The sequence below is a fragment of the Hyperolius riggenbachi genome, chromosome 9 (assembly GCF_040937935.1).
Source record: "Hyperolius riggenbachi isolate aHypRig1 chromosome 9, aHypRig1.pri, whole genome shotgun sequence".
Classification (NCBI taxonomy): Eukaryota; Metazoa; Chordata; class Amphibia; order Anura; family Hyperoliidae; genus Hyperolius; species Hyperolius riggenbachi.
In genome coordinates, this window is record NC_090654.1 from 149,642,711 (window position 1) to 149,664,106 (window position 21,396).

The 21,396-nt window shown below is 43.2% G+C and overlaps 1 long non-coding RNA gene across 1 annotated transcript; it reads left to right on the forward strand.

Moving 5' to 3' along the window:
* Positions 1-4,570: 4,570 nt before the first annotated feature.
* On the forward strand, positions 4,571-18,178 carry LOC137531766 (uncharacterized). The gene is made up of 3 exons (XR_011023737.1): positions 4,571-4,640; positions 16,265-16,355; positions 18,065-18,178. It is a non-coding gene; the product is annotated as an uncharacterized lncRNA (long non-coding RNA).
* The last annotated feature ends 3,218 nt before the right edge of the window (positions 18,179-21,396 follow it).

Sequence of the window (21,396 nt, forward strand, 5' to 3'; positions counted from 1 at the left end):
CTATGGGCTTGTAATTAGGGATGGATGCAAAACTGAAAAAAATGCACCTTTATTTCCAAATAAAATATTGTCGCCAAACATGGTGATAGGGACATAATTTAAATGGTTTTATAACCGGGACAAATGGTTACATACATTTCATGGGTTTTAATTACAGTGGCATGCTTTATTTAAAAACTATAATGGCCGAAAACTGAAAAGTAATAATTTTTTCCCACATTTTTTCCTATTTTTCCATTAAAACACATTTAGAATAAAATAATTCTTGGCATAATGTCCCACCTAAAGAAAGCCTAATTGGTGGCGAAAAAAACAAGATATAGTTCATTTCATTGGGATAAGTAATAATAAAGTTATAGACGAATTAATGGAAGGAGCGCTGAAAGGTGAAAATTGCTCTGGTGTTAAAGGGGTAAAACCCCTCAGTGGTGAAGTGGTTAAGCTTGCCTGCAGCAGCTGCCTGTCTCTATGTAACACACAAGCTACTAACTAAAATACAATGTCTATCTAACTAACAACAATATAGGTGTGTATAGGAGGTGTATGTGAGCAAAAACGCTAGGTAATTGACCACTATAGAGCTCTTGCTAAGCCAAAGCACAGAGGAGCAGATCTCTCTCTGCACAAAGTCAGGCAAGGACGGAAAAACGGAACATGGCGGCCGCTATTTATAGGGTAGGGGCTGGCCAGGGTCCCCCTCTGCGATTGGCTGCCGTCAGAGGGCCTGGGAGCCCTCTGATTGGCTCTAAGGACATCAATCTGGGCTATGACGCTATTCGAGCTCGAATAGCGCTGTTTGCTCGAATAGTGAGTGGGCTATTCGATTTCACTCGAATAGCCCATTCGAATAGTTGCAGCTATTCAAGCTCGGTATTCAAGCTCGAATAGCTGAAAAAGAGCTCGAATATTCGAGCTCTGCTGAGCACCACTGGAGTATAAGTACTACTGTGTAACAAAGTAAACCTGAGACAGATGAAATTAAAGTTTTAATCATACCTGGGGCTTCCTCCAGCCCCCTTCAGGCTAATCAGTTCCTCGCTGTCCTCCTCCGCCACCTGGATCTTCTGCTATGAGTCCAGGTACTTGAGCCAGTCTGGCGTAATGTGCATGCACACACTTCGCCGCCTGGAGCGTACTACACCTGCGCAGCACTATTGCGCAAGTGCAGAATGCTCCTGGCTGGAGGAGCGGCATGCGGCCGGACCGCGCTGACTGGCTGAATTACCGGGACTGATAGCAGAAGATCCTGGTGGCGGAGGAGGACAGCGAGGGACTGATTGGCTTGAAGGGGGCTGGAGGAAGCCCCAGGTATTTATAAAACTTTTCTTTTCATCCGTCTCAGGTACCCTTTAATTTGTAGTCACCAAACCAAATTTTAACAACATATTAAATGTTGATTTCATGAGCAAAGGGAGTGCATACATTTGCATAAATCAGCATCAATGCAGAATGATTTCCATCTTATCAACCATCTCGATTAGTGACAGCTGCACTTCAGGCTTTATTCTTACAGCATAGATGTTATTTAGTATATACTGTATAAGAGATTCCTTTGTACACATATATACTGTACAGTCACAATCAGATATGTATATCTGACTTTAAAAATACGGAGACTGCTTTATTGAAGCAGCACAAGTAACTAATTTTGATTGGTTTATTTCCTTTTTGTTGACTAAGCACAGCTATTACTGTATCTATGAATTATTTATGACTATTATCTGAGAAATAGAACATTTTATCATATTTTCTATTTTAATTACAATTTAAATTCATTAGGAGTCATTTTTTCCCGACTCCAACTCCAGGCACCACGACTCCGACTCCACAGCCCTGCCTGCCTGAGTTGATTGAACTTTGCTTTTCTAGAATTCATAGTTTTAGTGGTCCCGCTGCCCCGTGGCCTATCAGTCAGCAGATCAGACGTTATCATGTTGTAATCACTATTTCCCAAATGTTTTTGAACCTGCACATTTAATACATTATCTGGTCTATTTGAAATGATGAAATCCAGTAACGCATTCTCCCTACTTGGTTCCGTTACCATTTGAGTCAGGTAACTGGCCTGTAGTGATGCCAGAAATCTGCTGCTTTTACCAGAATGGGTAGCCTCAATACTCCAGTCAATGTCTGGAAAGTTGAAGTCACCCATAACCTAATTTTTACTTAGAGCTTTTTCAATCTGCTGTAGTAATTGTAGTTATGCAGCTTCATGAGTATGTTGTGGCCTGTATCATACCTCAATAAGCAATTGGCAACCTTTATTTCCACCATTATTATTTACCCAAACGAACTCCACATCTTCGCAATCTTCATCCAACTCTTCGTTTAGGACAGCTGTAAAAGAGTTCTTAACAAAGAGACAAACCCCTCCACCTTTTTTCCCTGTTCTATCCTTCCTAAACACATTGTATCCCTCTAAACTTGCAATCCAGTCATGGCTTTCATCCATCCATGTCTCAGTTATTCCCACAATGTCATAGCCTTTGTCAATCAGAATGAACTCTAGTTCGTCCATTTGATTTGCAAGGCTCCTAGCATTGGTTACTATGCACATTTTCCAATTTTGTTTATATGAAATAGGCTACTTGAAGTTTTATCAACCTCCTTACTCTTTACACTTACCCCACTCCTCCCCCCATGTTAGGCTCCCACTGTCTTTTTACCTTCTCTTGTCTACATATTGAGACTTTACCCTCCCGTCTCCCCCTAGAACCGTTTAGCCATCTTCTCCCCCAGTGCAGCCGCACCCTCCCCATTAAGGTGCAGCCCAACAACTCATCAGCACTTTGGGGTATTTAACCACCCGCCATCCCAAGGGTTAGAATGACAGTTGGCGAAGAGGAGAATAAGATGTGCTAGTCGAAACATGAACAGTATAGTGTAACTCCTCTCATCGCCCTCCAGGACGGCTTCCCCCTGAGAGACTTAAGTGCCCACCACTATGGAGCACATGGAAATTCAGTGAAACTAATTAGTTAACCTACAAGACTCTCCTCTTCTCATACATCAGTTTTTTTATGTTCTCCCCCAACACCCATGTTTGCATGAGGACAACAGAGTGTAGGGGAAGCCTGTTAGCACCTACTTATGAAGATAGGCAGGGAAAAGGTGTGGAATAGTAGCGATCCGCAGCTCGAGAGTCAGGGGAGGGGTGGGGGTTGGGGAAGGATAGGGGTGTCCTGCTGCTGGAGAATGTCCTATCGGGGGTTAATAGCTCTGGGCAGGTCCTCTGTTTCCTCTGCCACGGCTAGTGGGAAAGAAAAAATGTGCATGCATGAAGGGACCTCTCCAGTAAGTAGATTGACAAGCCTTAATTGGTGGAAGGCATAGACACAGTCCTGCGGGCATCCATTGGTGGGAAGGCTGGCCAGTATGTTGGCTGAGGGAGGGCACCTTCTGCTAGTGGCAGCATATTTCAAAGCATGCTAGAGCATCATGGACACCATTTTGAGCAGAGATGGAGCAGCCAGAGAACATGAGCTCACAGGTGCTGACTATCTTCACAGCAGGTAGGACAACTAATGCTGATGTGTATGAAGAGTTATGTGTTTGTTTTTCTGCAGAAACCTCAGAGAAAATGCACTTCTAAAATATGTTCTGAGTATAACATGAACTGCATATATCATATATAAAATCTGATTGTAGTAAATACAGCCCTGTCTTATGCTTGCTTTCACTACCCGCAACCCGACTTGCAGCCTGCTACCTGCAACCCATTTAGAATCAATTCGGGTACCCGGACATGACCTGCATTTCAGGTAACCCGTGAGTACCTGACCCAATACTGGCCTCTAACCTGTATTACATTTTTTTTACATTTTCCAGGATTACACACTTGGGGTTGATTCACTAAACCGTTCTAAGTCATAGCACAGCCGCGCTAGCGTTTTGTGTGCATTATAACGCGTGTAACTGTTTTCGCGTGCAAACGTGAATTTTCACACGTAAACACACATTTTGTGCGCAAAAAATTCCGTTAGCGCACAAAAATTCCCGATTGCGAAAACCGTTATGCGTAAAACATTAGCACGGCCGTGCTATGACATAGCACAGTTTATAATGGATCAACCCACAAGTCTTTTTACAACGTTTGTTAGTTAAAGCGGATCCGAGATGAAAAACTAACTATAACAAGTAACTTGCTTATATATCTTATCTAAAGTTTAGATAAGTTTACACAGCAAATCTAGCTGCAAACAGCTTCAACAGTATATGATTACCGTATTTTCCGGACCATAAGACGCACTTTTTTTCCCCCCAAAATGGGGGGAAAAAGTCAGTGCGTCTTATGGTCCAAATGCTAAAATTTGGGCTAGCTCTAGATGTCCCCCTGCTAATGATGCCTGATGAGCCCTTCTGCAACAGGTGCCCGATAGTCTCGGAGGCGGGACCACAGTTCCCTCACTGAGCCAATCACTGTACTTGCTGAGTGTGAGTGACCTATCAGAAGTGAGTAGGAGGCTTTCCTTTGCTTGTTAAGGAACTACTCCCACTGACTTCTGATAGGTCACTGACACTCAGCAAGTGCAGTGATTGGCTTCAATGAGGGAGCTGTGGTCTCGCCTCCAAGACCATCGGGATCTGAGCAGTGGCTGGGCAGCCTCGTGTGTGCGTGTGTGCAGATCACCCGGAGAGCTGTGAGTCTTTATGAGCTGCTGTCATTTCTCACTTCAGATCGGAGAGCTGTGAGTTTTTATGAGCTGCTGTTACTTCTCACTTCAGACACAGGCAGATCAGCGTTGTAGTGTGTGTGAGCATGGGCGTCCGCAGAAAATTTTCCAGGGGGGGGCAAAAAGTGGGGAGTTAAAAATTTGGGCTGGTGTTGTGTGGCGCGCGTAGCGCGCCAAAAAATGGAGCTACGTCATGCGGCGCGCGTAGCGCGCCGCGCCGAAAAATGGGTGTGGTCATGAACCAGAATGTGGGTGTGGTCGTGGGTGGAGACAAGTTTACATGAACTAAGCAATGGTGGGACATTAGATTAGGACAATGGTGGCGAACCTTTTGGAGGTCGAGTGTCCAAACTGCAAAGTCACTTTACTATCACAAAGTGCCAACAGCAATTTAAACTAAATACAAACGTTTTAACTCATACATGAACATTATGGAAAATTAAGTTGAAAATAAACTGTGAAGATAAACAATTTCATCCATCGTACTCCTGAAAAAAATTATTCATTTTTTTTAGAACCTCCCAGTTTCATTTTCTGTTTTAAAAAGCAGAAAAAGTAGGTTTAATGCTATTGTCTCATATGATGATGATTCAGCTTTTTCCATAGTCTCGCAGTTAGCAATCATGTGACCCCCAACAAGACAAATTCAGCAATCATGAGGCCCCCCCCATCAAGACAAATTCAGCAATCATGAGGCCCCCAACATGACCAACTCAGCAATCATGAGGCCCCCAACAAGACAAATTCAGCAATCATGAGGCCCCCAACAAGACAAATTCAGCAATCATGAGGCCCCCAACAAGACAAATTCAGCAATCTTGAGGCCCCCAACAAATCATGAGGCCCCCAACAAGACAAAGTCAGTAACCATGAGGCCCGCAACAAGACAAATTCAGCAGTCATGAGGCACATAAATAGACAGCTTTTCACATAAATAGGCAGAATGCCCCCTTAATATGTAGACACCTCTCACCTGGCAGCAGTTCCCCAAAATACACTCAATCTGACAGCAGTGGTTCCCCAAAAATAGGTAGCCCCAGGTCTATAGGTGTCCCCAGAATAGGTGGCCAGCGGTATAGATGTCCCCAGAACTGGTAGCCAGGGGTAGAGATGTCCCCAGAACAGGTAGCCAGGGGTATATGTGCCCAGTATATGTAGGCACGGGTATATGTCCCAGTATATGTAGGCAGGGGGTATATGTCCCAGTATATGTAGGCAGGGGTATATGTCCCAGACAGTATATGTAGGCAGGGGTATATGTAGGCAGGGGTATATGTCCCAGACAGTATATGTAGGCAGGGGTATATGTCCCAGACAGTATATGTAGGCAGGGGTATATGTCCCAGACAGTATATGTAGGCAGGGGTATATGTCCCAGACAGTATATGTAGGCAGGGGTATATGTCCCAGACAGTATATGTAGGCAGGGGTATATGTCCCAGTATATGTAGGCAGGGGTATATGTCCCAGACAGTATATGTAGGCAGGGGTATATGTCCCAGACAGTATATGTAGGCAGGGGTATATGTAGGCAGGGGTATATGTCCCAGTATATGTAGGCAGGGGTATATGTCCCAGACAGTATATGTAGGCAGGGGTATATGTCCCAGACAGTATATGTAGGCAGGGGTATATGTCCCAGACAGTATATGTAGGCAGGGGTATATGTCCCAGTATATGTAGGCAGGGGTATATGTCCCGGTATATGTAGCCAGGGGGATATGTCCCCAGAAAAAGTGGCCATGTGTGCAGGAGGAGGGGAGCAGCGGAGAGAAGAGGGAGAGCTATGGGCACTCACCTTAGGGGGCTCTCCCTCCCTCTCTCGCTCTCCCCTCCGGAGTCCGGAATGAAGTGTGCAGCGGCTGGCAGCGGTGGGCGGAACTTACCTCCTCTCGTCGCACGCGCCGGATGGATTAGCCGCTACTCTGGCCTGATCCAGACCAGAGTGCGGCACCAGAACTTCCGGCGCAGGAGCGAGAGGAGGTAAGTTCCGCCCACCGCTGCCAGCCGCTGCACACTTCATTCCGGAGGGGACAGCGAGGGAGAGAGAGACCCCTAAGGTGAGGGAAGGGGGGGGAGACGTCCGCCCTTCCCCACTGTGCCCATAGCGCTCTCTCTCTTCTCTGCGTGTTCCCCTCCTGCTGGCTGCACGGGCACGCGGCCAGGGGGGGGCAGCGGGCGGCCAGGCTCGGGCAGATGCCCGGTTTTGCCATATGTGCGGACGCCCATGTGTGTGAGTAACCTGATCCTGGCTCACAGCTGGACGTCTCTTGTCTCTGATCTGTGTTTAGAAGCCCTGCGATCCTGCTGTGTGTCGTTTCTCAGCCCCAGTCTTCCTACATGTCGGGTGAGCTCACGTGACATGCAGGAAGTAAGAGGGGGCTGAAAGACGACACACTGCAGGATCGCAGGGCTTCTAAACACAGATCAGAGACAAGAGACGTCCAGCTGTGAGCCAGGATCAGGATACTCACACACACTACAACGCTGATCTGCCTGTGTCTGAAGTGAGAAATAACAGCAGCTTATAAAGACGGACTCTTTCCTCCTGCTTGTGAATCGTTTTAAGTGGCTTATGTGCCTGATAAAAGGTGAAAAGGTTAATGAACCAGGAGGAACTATGCCTGCTGCCCTACTCCTGTAATGAAATGCAAATAATCCCTACAAGCTACAGAGTGTAAAGGGAATCAGAGACACATATTTTGATGTCCCTATGGCACTCAATAGTTAAATGATTAACTATCATTTTGGATGACAGAACACACTGCTGCAGCCAAGCATTCTGCTCTGTAGAGAGGGGAGGGGGACGGTTATGAGGTAACAGTGCTAACTTGTCATTTCACAATCTGTCCTAACAAATCAAAGAACTGCGTAGAAGACAGAAAGTGCTAATGGTAGATGTCTGAAAATCATGTGCATGGGGCTTTTTATTTATAACTTACAATTAGCTATGTAGAATGTGCATGTGGCTCAGAAATGGCTTTTGGCATTAACACTGCAGTGCACATGTCCCTAGATCTCAAAACTGGCGAAAAACCAATGATACAAGCACCGTTTGATTTTGAGCCCCAATTTTAGTTTATTTAACACAAGTTAGGTGATGGTACAACACTACATTAACATCATGAAAGGAATGTGCAAGGAAAGGAGAAACACCAATACACTTGGCACTGCTGTAATGGAATCTTCTTTATTGTTAAACCTCAAGTTGTCACTAAATGAACATGAATATATACCTATCCTATTTGGGCTCATGATTGCTGTAACCACCACATATTGTCCAGGAACCACATAAATGTTCAATCAGCCATTGCTGTAACAGGGGAAGCTCCACAAGACACCCCTGTACCTTGGACACACCAAGTTTAGTATATATCTTTTTCCTTGTTTTTTGTCCACTAAACTTAGGTGCGTCTTATGGTCCGGAGCGTCTTATGGTCCGAAAAATACGGTATTTCTTCATGTGATACAATGAGAGCAGCCATACTCTGCTTGTCATCTCCTCCCCTCAGCCTGTGAAAACTCCACTCCCCTCTCCGCTTCCTTGCTTTTGAAATCGTTGGCTGGCAATGCTCCCTCCTCTTCCCCAGACTGCGCTCCCATCTTGCTACATGGGACACAGAATGCCTAGGCGCTGGAGGAGCTGTGAGTGAGGCTGGTTTAGTTTATAGGGAATTAGGGCATTAAAACAAAAAAAAAATATTTGGCTCGAGGAATGCCCTATAAACTATATCCAGGTAAAAGATGTTGTGGAGGCTGCAGTTTGATTAGGACTTATTTCCTCTAAATGAATAAAAAGAGGTATCTTGCCTAAAATGAAGACTCACGGGTGGAAAAACTGGGAGTCTTAATTATAAAAACGGTTATGCTGTAGACAATGTGTTTCACGGGACACAGTCCAATTCCTCAGGTCAATGCAAACCGATAACTTTTCAATGATTTGTGTGGTGCACGGGCGCCTTTGTAAAAGCTTGGTTTTACAAAGGCGCCCGCGCACCACACGGCTCATATCCATCCAGAGGACTGCGCTGTCATTCACAAAAGCCAATGTCTACATGTCCACGCATTACTTCCTGTTTGCATTGTAATACTACGCATAGGGAAGTTATGCATGAGGACATCATGTGGCCAAATAGTAAAACTACATCTAAAACTTTTTTCTTTCTTTTTTTTACTAACACTTTTTTTTTTTTTGCATAAAAAAAAAAGACACATTTAAAAAAATGACCTTATTTTTTAATATGTATGTCAAGAGGATATATTACTGTTACTTTATAAAATAAAGGCTTCAAGAAGCCAAGATCAGCAGCACCACTCTTGAAGAAATAGCTCTTTATTCAGACACGTATGACCCTTGGGCATCAGGGTCATATCAGCTTTAGCACACTCCTATCTCTATTGGAGTGCTTGGTCTAACACTGTGTGAATCTAAAGTAAACGCTTGTAATTAGTGATGGAAGCAAAACTGAAAAAATGCACCTTTATTTCCAAGTAAAATATTGGTGCCATACATGTACTAGGGAAAAAAATTTAAACATTGCAATATCCGGGATAAATGGGTAAAATGTGTGGGTTTTGATTATGGTAGCATTAATTATTTTAAAACTATAATGGCCGAAAACTGAGACATAATGATTTTTTCTTCAATTTTTTTTCTTATTTTTCCTGTTAACCTCCTGAGTGGTATGCCCGACACAGTGTCAGGCACGCCACTCGGGGGGTTTCCCTCGGTACAAGAGCCCCACAGTATAAGTAATTTAGGTGTAGGGGCTCCTGTGTAATATGGCCATCAATTAGAATGCTACACATAGTGGTCTGATACCCCCCGCAATCTGCTGATGCAGCCGCTATATACATACCCAGCCTTGTTTCAGTGATGGCTGCAGATCCCCTACACAGCCACGGTATTCTCTGCGATGTGGATGATCGGGACTGACGACTATGTCATGACATCAGTTGCGATCATCCACATCGTAGAGAATACTGAGTGATGCCTGTTACTGCCTAACCTATCCTGGGGAACACCTACCAGCCTATCCTAGAAGACACCTGCACCTAACTAGCCTATCCAGGGGGACACATGTACCTACCTAGCCTATCCTGGGCAACACCTTCACCTACCTAGCCTATCCTGGGGGACACCTGCACCCACCTAGCCTAACTTGGGGACACCTGCACCTATCTAGCCTACCCTGGGGGACACCATCACCTACCTAGCCTATTCTGGGGACACCTTCACCTAACTAGCCTATCCTGGGGACACATTCACCTACCTAGCCTATCCTGGGGGACACCTGCACCTAACTAGCCTATACTGAGCAACGCCTGGACACCTGTACCTACCTAGTCTATACTGGGGGACACCTGTACCTAGCTAGCCTATACTGGGGGCACCTAGACCTGGCTACCTACCTACAATAATCTTTGGGAGATTCCGAAGACAGATGGGCACCACGAGGCTGGCGACACAGGACAGGTAATGTATAAATGCACAGACGGGAGTACACTTTTACACGGGGAGGCAGTGGTAAGGCAAAGGGTACAGCCGATTCCCGAATTATTTCATGTTTAAATTTATCCGGAATCAGCCTGCGGAGTATGGGCAGCTGACCGATCTCTCTCTAATCAGATTTGATTGGAGAAAGATTTGTCTCTTAGTCGAATCTTCCCATCAACTCTAGATGTATGGCTACCTTTACCTTTGTATTAGAACAGGTTGAGCAGCTGCAGCTTGGAATTATGAATGATCAGAGATTATGAAAGTAATTTTGAAATTTAGTTTAGATTTTGTGTTTCAAGCTTTTATTGAACTCAAAATGTACACTAGACCCCTGCTTGACACATTTTGTTAAGTGACAGGAAAAAAGGTTATGAAAATTAATTGGGTCACTTTTTGCACAGAAATCCAGCAGAAACTGAACGCCGAGGTTAAAACACATTTAGAATAAAATAATTCTTAGCAAAAAGTACCCTCCAAAGACAACCTAATTGGTGGCAAAAAAAAACAAGATATAGATTGTTGAGTTGTGATAAGTAGTAATTAAAGTTATAGGCAAATGAATGGAAGGGACGCTGACAGGTGAAAATTGCTCTACTGTACACCACTGCAGTAATTGCAACTAGATGGTGTCATTTCTGAAGAAACCACATGATGTTGGCTTGAAGTCTAATTGGCTTTATGTGGCTCCACCGACTTTTTTTTGGTCCCCAAAATGTGACAGAATTTTTCAGCTTCACCCACCAAGTGACCTAAGTTTGGTAAGTCTAACTTTAAAGCTGTATGAGTGGCAAAGGTTTTAAATTTTCCAATGAAAGTCTATGGGAAAAAATGGGGTGTTAGGGGGGCCACCACAGGGACACGGAGGGTTGGATTACTTAACAGAGCACAAGCAACCTACTTGGGTATGAGGAACAAGTGTGAAAAGTAGCCTATAGAAATTAGCTAAATTTTCATTGGCTGTTAGCAGCCCTGCCCATTTTGGGGTGCCCCCTCCTCCCAAATATACATATTTTTATTTGGGGAGACACCAGCAATTTGTGGTCTGAGAATATGGAGTGTAGCTTCAAAACTGTACGAGTGGCAGTGTTTTGAAAATTTTCCCTGTCAAAGTCAATACGAAAATAGGGGTCTTCTGGGGTCTGCCACAGGGGCCCGGAAGGTGGGATTAAAGCACAACCAACGTACTTCGCTATAAGATGAATAAGTGTCGAAAGTTTGGCGCTCGTACCCCTAAAACTGTAGGAAGAGTAGCGTATAGAAAATTCTAGGGCGCTAATAATAACTAGATGGTGTCGTTTCTGAAGAAACCACATGATGTTGGCTCGGAAACGCTAGCGATGTCATGCCCAGTCACCCCTGGTGCATAGAAAGTACACAGACTGGTGCTGCTGCTCTCTAAGGCTGCTCCAGACATTACATCTCATTTCTGCTACTTTAAACCTCTTAAAGGAAAGACTGGACCGAAATTTCAGTGGATTCTAATGTATCACTTCTCCAGCAACACCTATAACCTTTCAGAACACCTGGATTACTTGGGATGGCAAAGATTTAAGCTGGATTGGATCTTCCTTGGGATCACACACTGCTGGACACTGCACACCCTCCTTGAAATTGACCTGAGACCTTAAAGACTTTCTGCCTCTTTGTGTCCGCCCTCTCCCACCCTGTGAGTAACTTTCATCGATTATCTACAGCATCTATGCTCAATAGACTATATTTTTCTACATATATTATATCTTCAAACTCCTAAACAAAGGACTGTGTTTTCAAATCCATGCTTTCCATCCATACATCTCTGTGTAAGGACAATTCAGTCTATAGAGGCCCTTTGATCTCTGCAGGATACCAGCCACAGCTGAGAAAGTTCACACCTTGACTCTAAATAGGGCCTTTCTCAGCAGGAGCCCTGAGCTGTCTCTTGTCCATCCTAATGTGTAAACATCAATATTCAGCAGAGAGACTTCTAGCTGTATACCAACCAAGAAATATTTATCCAATTGACAAATCAACAATAATTCTACTTAAGTCTGTTGGAATCTTCAGAAAGACAACAAGAGGATCCAGAGGACGTGGGACGTTCTTTACTGCAGAACCAAAATAACTCTGTGACAAAATCTACAGAGTACACCCAGGCAACAACCCTAATAGCTCCAGCACAATCCAGCAGAGATGACAGCCACACATCTGGAGACTGTTCTATCCTGGAGCCCTCAATCTCAGACCCTAGCTCCCAGGGTAGCCCCATCAAGGCTGTCCTCTGCAAGGTCAGATCAATAAACAACAAAACAGCAATCATACATGATCTAATAGAGTCTTCTGATCTGGCCTGCCTGACTGAAACCTGGCTTTCTGAACCAGTTGGCCCCACCCTGGAGGCCACCGTGCCAACAAACTATTCCGTGATATACTGCAACAGGAAAGAACGCAGGGGTGGAGGAGTTTCACTTTGCTTTAGATCAGCTTTGAAAATCAGACCACTTACTGTAGGACCTACCAACTCGTTTGAATGCTTGGGGGTGCAACTCTCAGCTGAGAAAAACATTAACATATTGCTGATCTACCAGAAAAATACTCAGACTTCCTTAAGGAACTTGTAGACCTCCTATGCAACCTAACACTGGAACACCCCAGATGGATTGTTCTTGGAGATTTCAATACATGGGTGGATGACTCCTCTTCACAATTTGGAATAGAGCTACCTCGTACCTTACATGAACTGGGCTTCCTCCAATCAATCAGCTCTGCTACTCACAGGAAAGGTCACACTCTGGACCTTATATTCCATACTGGGCTGTCAATAGCCAATGTGGAAATTAATCCTGTTGCCTGGTCAGACCATGACACTATCCACTTCTCCCTCTCAATACCAGCTGTCAAACACCAGGTCAAGAATCAAATAAAATACCGCCGCTTAAAAGGGCTAACGCCTCAACATATCCGAGATAACCTTAGCTTTGATGAATTGACTGACTCCAGCTTGGACCCTGATACTCTGGTGTTTAAATACAACAAATGTGTGTCCTCCACCTTTGAGACCATTGCTCCTCTGTGCACCAAATATCTTACTCCACACCATCATGCACAGTGGTTTGATAACGCTATAAAAGAGCTGAAAAGACAAGGCCGAAAACTTGAGAGACTGTGGCGCAAATCTCAGTCCCCAGAAGACAAACATGCCTTAATCCTCCACTTGAAGAGCTACCAAAAGGTGGTGGCATATCTGAACAGGCAGGGTGGAACAAGGAGTGTGACTTTGTGGTCCCAAGCATCTTGGATTCTGTTTTGGGCAGAAAGCAATGTCAGATCCTTGACGGCTGTCCATCCGAACTGTCTGGCAGACCTCTTGAGCAGGAAAAAACTAGATCAGAACGAATGGTCTCTCAACCAGGGCGTATTCCAACAAATAGTGGATTAGTGGGGATATCGAGAGGTGGATTTGTTTGCCAGAAGGATAAATGCAAAATGTCTCAGGTTCTGTTCCCTCTATCCACAGGACAGTCTGTGGAAAGTGGATGCATTATCGATAAACTGGGGATCGCATCTGATGTACGCATTTCCAGCCATACCACTTTTTTACCAAAAGTTCTAAAGAAGATTGTACAGGATCAGGCCCCGGATTATTCTCATTGCCCCTCTATGGCCAAAGAGACCATGGTTTACGTTACTACGGACTATAGCAGTGTCAGATCCAATTATACTTGCACTTCAACCACACCTGTTAAATCAGGGACAAGTTCATCACCCGGACCTGGAACTCCTTCACCTTTCAGCATGGAGCCTGAATAGGGCATCTTGAAAGCTAAGGGTTTTTCCAATGGATTGACAGAAACATTAATTCAAAGCAGGAAAAAAGTCACTCGGCAGATTTACCAAAAGGCCTGGAGAGTGTTTAACACATGCTGTACAGAAAGATCACTGGATATCAGATCATCATCTTCTGTGTTAGAATTCCTTCAGAGTGGATACAAGAAAGGTTTAAGTACAAGTACTCTAAAGATTCAAGTATCTGCATTAAGTATTTTCCTAGAAAGAAAGCTTGCACAAGAGGAATTAATTTATTTTTTTCAGGCACTTAAGAGATTGAAACCAGTGGTCAGATCTAGAGTTCCATCCTGGGACCTGAATACGGTCTTGCAGGGACTATGCGAAGCCCCATTTGAGCCAACTGAAGATATATCGGAGAAATTTCTATCATTAAAAACAGCATTTTTTACAGCTATCACAACAGCTAGGAGAATAGGCGAGATTCAGGCATTATCCATAAAAGAACCATACTGTATAAGGGCCCTTTTCCACTAGCAATCGCAATCACAAATCACAAACGCCAGCGATTGCGATTGCGATTTTTTTACCTTTTTCTGCAAGCGATTGCATGCGATTGCGATTGCGATTTTTTTCTTTTTTTTGCCTTTTGCAGCAGCGTTTGTGATTTGTGATTTTCTGAAAGCTAGCATGTGATTGGTTGGAAATTTGTTATGTAATGTTATTGAAAAATGAATGTGATGTAATTATTCTTAAAATTTAGTGTTTTAAATAATTAAAATAAATTATTATATGATCGTATTGGTTAAAATGAAGAGTTCTGAGAAGAAGATTTTCGCTCCATCCTTTTCAGAAAGACCCGCAGCAGCAAGGTAATTTGTTCTGTTTACAGTACCATTTTTTTTCCTTACCTGTTCTTCTGTTATTATTTACCAGCGAACATGTATTGTGTGATGAGCCCCTCATAAAAAATGGCATGTAAAAACTGAGAAGGATATAGATTTCATCTTTTAAAATAGCACCAGTTGCCTGACTCTCCTGATAATCCTGTGTTTCCAATGCTTTCAACCACAACCCCTTAGCTAGCATGCAGATCTGGTGCTCAGAGCGAAGGCAGACTGGATTACCTGCATGCTTGTTTCAGGTGTGTGATTCAGACAATACTGCAGCCAAACAGATCTGCAGGAGTGCCAGGCAACTGGTATTGTTAAAAAAGAAACATGTATATCACTTCCAGTTGAAGTAGTCTTACCACAATTATTTTCAAAGCCTTTATGTTTGTTAGATAATTTCATCATACTTGACGTTACCTGTGAAATAAATGTGATCATGGTATAAAAAATACTTGTAATATATAAAAAAAAAAAGTATAGTAAAGACTTTTGCTGTATTTTTTAAACAACTTTATTGGTAACCCAACTTTTTTTTTATTTCAAAAAATAAATTTTTTGTTTTTATTTCAAACACACAAACCAAATCCACCTAGAAAGTTTCACAGTGCAAAGTTCTTCTTTAATACTAAGACAGTACTAATGTCAACGATACTTCCATATAAAAATGGCAGAAAATTTTAACAAAATTGTTGTTTGAGCAAAATGCTCTGTGTGATGGTTTGATATCAATGTGAACTATGTAGTGATAGTACATCTAGCGTACAGTCGTTACTTAAGTTTCATGAATCACGAGGTAAGACCATACATAACAAGAGCACGTTAGATACTATTCGTGAGAATAGTTTGCACTGATTTCAAAGTACTATCATGGAGGTAAGAAAAAAAAAAAAGATCCACTTACTGGGGGCTTCCTCCAGCCCGTGGGAGCCGTACAGTACCCTTGCCGCAGCTCCGCTGGCTTCCAGTCTTCAGTTCTGTTCAAACAGATCTCTCCAGGTAGGATCCTTGGTCAGTTTGGACTGCGCAGGTGCATTAAGTACTGTTGTCAGCCTGACCACATGATCAGCAGGGGGAAGTGCAGAGGAAGCCGACCAAGGAGCCTACCTGGAGAGATCAATTTGAACAGAATAGGAGACCGGGAGGCACCGGAGCTTTGGCGAGGGCACAGAATGGCTGCCACGGGCAGGATGAAGCCACTGGTATGTGGATCTTGTATTGTACTAAGTACTGCTATCTATATTTCCAAAATAGTAACATCAAAATTAAACTGCAAACAATTCACTTGTAAAGAAATATTTTCTTGTACCTCACACTCTTGTGTACAACACTATAGTAGTGTAAAATAAGTGCAATTTGTTTTATAGTGCAAAATTACTTACATGTAAAAAACTCTCAAAAACAAACATTGTTTTAATAAACTTTTTTTTCTCTTTCAGGTTTGATAGACTCCTTTTCGTGATAGCTGTTATGAAGATGGACACATATTACAAGTCTGACACCAACAAAACTTGTGCTTATAATTTTGATGTAGGTTTCATTACAATATGTCATGTATTGTAACACAAGATGTAAAGTTTTGTCATCTATCATATAGCAAGTACATTAATAAAACCTGTCATGGTGAAGATTTACAATATCCTAGGGACAACATGTGAAACAAAAGTGAACTACATGTGAAAACAGTGTGCTTGAACTGTTTTCACATGTAGTGCAGTCATGTTTCTCTATGCTGACACCTTGATAATGTTCCTCTTAACCATGACAGCAGATGGGTACACGTTTTATTAATGCATAGCGAATATATTCAAAGTGCTTAAATTGTGGGAACAATGTACTATTGAACAACAAATGTGTACACTTTATACAGAACAATGTATATCTAAATTAACGTTCAAAACTGGAACATATCTGTAATGTGCACACTAATTGGTATTAGTATCAGACAGCATTCCAACAAATGACCGATTTACATTATCAAGTTGTTCTTCGTTTGGGTTTTGGTTCCTCACTATTGGTTGCAAAATGTTGTATGAATTTAAATGTGGACTCTCACTACTTGATTGGATTGGTGGAGGATGAGTACTGACAGGGAGTCTTGGAGTACTGACCATTTGCCTAGTGGGCATGAAACTACTTCTTCCGCAACCATCAAATTGAGATTGATAGTGCATGTTACCTTCATGTAGTTGAGGAATGCTGGAAACAAAGTAGGGATTATATGTTTGATTTGGCATTGGTGGCATGCCCTGAGGAGAATATCCTGCAAACCTATCACTAGAACTGTCAGTGGTAATGAATTTTTCAATTACATCTATGATTGCTTTTCTGCAAGATAGGTTTTTTTCGGTCGGTACCTTCTCCAAATAAGGTTGTAAACTAATTAAAAATTGCAAATTGGCACTGTCTTTTGCCCTTTCCTCTATTGACTGCTGCTGGTTTTTTTTTTTATCCTCAACTTTTTCTTTGTATGTTTCAACAAAATTTTGCACAGAACACAACATTTGCTTTTCATAGTCCTGCTTCAGGATTCTACCTCTTCTTTTTGGGGCACTAGTAGTGGAAGATGTACTCGATCTTGGCCTTACAGTTTCTTGCTGTGAACTTGTTTCAATGCTCACAGAAGATCCAGGAGACTGTGTATCTTGAATTTCGATCATGTCTGTATCCGAAGCTTCCAACTGTGTTTCTTCAATTGTGGAACTCTGCGAAGTATTGTCCACTTCTATCAGGCTACATTCAGTGCTGTAGATAGAGAAAAAAATTATTTAAAAAATAAAAAAAATACATTTTAGCTAATGTATACTGCATTACATTAATTGCTCCAGGATTGTATTTATTTGTGTATGATTTCCGATTTTTGTCTCTATCTACCGTAAACATTTTATATTACGTTGCTACAGTTATGCATTTGAATAAGGGCTCTATTCTCTCAGTTAGATAGGTTACTGTAGAAGCATATTTTGTACAAACTAAATCATATTTTTATTCAAAACTTACGCTCCACATTCAGTTGATGATCTATAGAACTCCATCATTGCGGTGTACTTGTATTTTTGTCTCTTGGATGCACCACGTCCACTTCTTGATTCTTCTTTTTGTTTTTCTAGTTCTCTTTTATAGTTGTCACGTACGGACTTCCACCTCCTCCTTAGATCTGCAACTGTAATAATAAAATGTCATTACTAATTACAAATTATATTTTTACATATCATTAATAAAATTTATATTTCTTACAGGTTCCTGTCCACTGCACAAATTTTGACGTCTCTACACTTTCATTTTGGGAAGGGATAACACACATTGAATTGTACATAAACATTGTAAAGGCCTATGGAATAATCTGTGATAAAACCCCTTTTTTTGAATTTTATGAAAAATATAATAAATATTCCCAATACTGTAATGTCATTTTGTCTTTCATTACAAATAGATGTGGAGTACACAATAGAAGGTCGCACCACTCGGCACTCAGCATGTATGTCTTGGGGGGATAGAATAAAGGAAGCAGTCCGCAATTGCGTCTTCTGATTGTTCCACACTACACCTCAAAAGCACTCCTGTACAATAGCATGTGAACCAGAGCCAAAGGACGTGCAGCCAGTAAAAACAACTTAGAAAGAAGTCATATGCAGCAGGTACATCAAAACAAGCCGGGCAACTGTCACTTTGTTCCACTTTAATTCATCTTCATGCAAGACATGATACATACATAATTGTAGCTCTTCGCGGTGTCAAACCTGTTCCAGGTGTCTGTGCTGGGGTGTGTCAGGGTTCGGTGACCAGGGTGAAGGGACTGCACTACGCCGTTTCGCGCCTGACTGGCGCTTGTTCACGTGCTTGTGTCCGTATTCATGAGTGCGCCGTGCGGGCTTCCTGTGTATACTCTGGAAGCCGCACCCTCCGCGCTCATGGTTGGTGCATGGAGTGATGTCATAAGGGGCGGGGGTGAAGGGGCGGGGCCACACCTTTCTATTGGCGAGCGTGATAGTGCATTGCCTACGCTGGATATAGCCAGCATGTGCGGCGATTCCGGTTGCTATGGCAACATAATATTTATGTGCTAAAAGTGACAAATAATATGAACATACCGTGCTCGTTATCAAAACTGCTTAAAACATGCATGCTGTACCATGACTCTGAATATTATAACATTATACAAAAATAGCTAGTGCCAACTCAAACATAGTGCATTGTTCTGTGCATACAAACATTTTGTGGATTTAGTATGTCTGTCCATAGTAGCATGAAATGATATTGTTTTACTATCCTGCTGCCCAATATAAAAATATCTTTTTATTATTATGATTATAAAATCCCCACGTAAGCCCCAATCCCCTATTAAAAAAGACTGGGGGTAAAACTGCCATTCTTAAAGAAGACCCCAGAGATACATTATCCCCTAATTTTCTGTTGTTCCGGCTGCCATCCACTTGCCAAAATTCCCTGAGGAAACCATTTAATTTGCCTTTTTTCTTGGGGTTTTTAGATCATTTAGCCTACATTACAAAAAAGGGGGGATACAGATAACATATCAGAGGTGAGTATCTGAAAGGAGTCACCATCTGGTACTCTAGCACATTACGATACTTATGGTTGAAGAACCCCTGACCTTTTCCCCTCTTTTTTATGTAACCCCAAAGAAAGGGGGGATGAAAGGGGAAAGAGAAAAAGAGAAACCAGGAGTGGGAATATACCGCAAACTGAGGTCCAGGCTGATTTGCCGGAGAAGCGTACCGGGCATCGTGCGTGCACTCAAAACGTAGGCGGAGGGCAAATCTGCCACCCCATATCCTATCTCCGATACGCTTGTGGGATCCATTTATTAATGGGCCACAGTGCATAATGCACTTATTAATTCTAGACATCTTGCGTTTTTGGGTCCTTTGCACCAGGACCACCATTTGGTCCTGTGCACCAGGATCCCAACACCGTGGATCACAGTGCTTAATGCGCTTTTTGATTCTAGGCATCTTGTATTTTTAGGTCCCTTGCACCAGGACCAATGTTTGGTCCCGTGCACCAGGATCCCAACACATGGGTGCCCCAAGGTCTGCTCCGGCATCATCATCTGGAAACACAGGAGGGAGGGGGGAAGGAGAAGAGGACCCGGGTGTGCGAGTGAATGTCAAAGTTATGTCCAATATGGCCAGAAATCCCTACGTGTCTAGGACCCAGAGCCAAAGGGAGGAGAGACAAGGGGGATGAGGGGGAGGAACATGAACCATAAAGTCTCCATTCAGGGTGTCAAAGCACTAGGATAGGAGAAAAAACAGAAGTGCACACCTCTGCATTACTTTTGGGAAGTATTTCATTCATGGAGGGTGCCCCCACCTGGCATCTCTGGTGCCTTAGGCCCATCGAACCCAGGGAAGCTAGGGATCAAGGAAGCAGGCCAGATCTAACCTGTCGTTGAGACCTATTGGTCCCATTGCTTCCGTGCGTAGAATTACCCGTGACTCTCGTCGGGTCAATTCACGATCGCGGTTGCCGCCTCTCCTAGAGGCACTAACATGCAAAAGGCCTGCAAATTCAAGGCACTCGGCGTTGCCTTCATGTGCCTCCCTTATGTGTTCGATGAGTCGGGGGCAACCTTTGCCCGATCCTATGGATTTGAAATGTTCACCTACTCTTTCCTTTAGGGGCCTGGTAGTCTTGCCGACATAATAAAAATCGCAAGGACAAAACACCACATAAGATACAAACTCTGTTTGGCAGGTAATAAAAGCCCGTACCTCCCACTGTATTCCTCCCAAGCGGTAATTAGTGCCTTCTCGCATATATGGGCAATATTTGCATTTGCCACATTTGTGGTTACCCTTAGGGCGGTTGATACTCAACCAATTCGTGGCCGGGCATGAGCGGTACTCACTTCGAGTCAAAATGTCGCCCAAAGTGGGGGCCCTTCTGTACGCTATCCTGGGGGGATCTGGGAACACTTTCCGAAGTGTGGGGTCCCTTGCTACCAGTGACCAATTTTTCTTAACAACCTGTGTCAATTTCTTGGCCATGGGAGTGTAATCAAATGTCAAAGTGAATGGACTTTTTTCTTTGCTTTTAGGGGTTCTGGAGAGAAGGGAGGACCTATCCCTATCCCTGGCTCTGTCCCTGGCCTTCCCAAGAAGTTCCTTGTCGTATTTTCTTGCCTCCAATCGTGCAGTTAACTCTTGCGATTGTGCCTCAAATGTTTCTAAACTGGTATTGTTTCGTCTTAGGCGTAAATATTGGCCGTATGGCAGGGAGGTCTTGACATGTTCTGGATGGAAACTGTTTCTATGTAGCAGAGAGTTCACAGCTGTCGCCTTCCTGTATCCCTCACACACCAATCTATCTCCATCTGATCTAATCTTTAAATCTAGGAAGTTGATGGACTTATCCCCGATCTCCGAGGTAAATTTCATGTTTACTTGATTGTTGTTTAGGAAGCCCATAAATGCGTCAAATTCCTCTGTGCCTCCCTGCCACACGACCAAAACATCATCCACATACCTGGCCCAGATTTTAATGTTCTGCCTGAACAGATTCTTCGGGGTCATAACGTGATCCTCCTCCCAGGCTCCCAGGAACAAAC